This window comes from Bison bison, unplaced genomic scaffold, assembly GCF_000754665.1.
Source record: "Bison bison bison isolate TAMUID 2011002044 unplaced genomic scaffold, Bison_UMD1.0 scf7180017864456, whole genome shotgun sequence".
In the NCBI taxonomy this organism is placed as follows: Eukaryota; Metazoa; Chordata; class Mammalia; order Artiodactyla; family Bovidae; genus Bison; species Bison bison.
In genome coordinates, this window is record NW_011495018.1 from 10023687 (window position 1) to 10024022 (window position 336).

Sequence of the window (336 nt, forward strand, 5' to 3'; positions counted from 1 at the left end):
ACAATGGTGTGATCACTCACCTAGAGGCAGACATCCTGGAATGTGAAGTCAAGTGGGCCTTAGGAAGCATCACTATGAACAAAGCTAGTGGAGGTGATGGATTTCCAGTTGAGCTATTTCAAATCCTAAAAGATGATGCTGTGAAAGTGCTGCACTCAGTATGTCAGCAAATTTGGAAAACTCAGCAGTGGCTACAGGACTGGAAAAGATCAGTTTTCCTTCCAATCCCAAACAAAGGCAATGCCAAAGAATGCTCAAACTACAGCACAATTGCATTCATCTCGCATGCTAGCAAAGTAATGCTCAAAATTCTCCAAGCCAGGCTTCAGCAATACG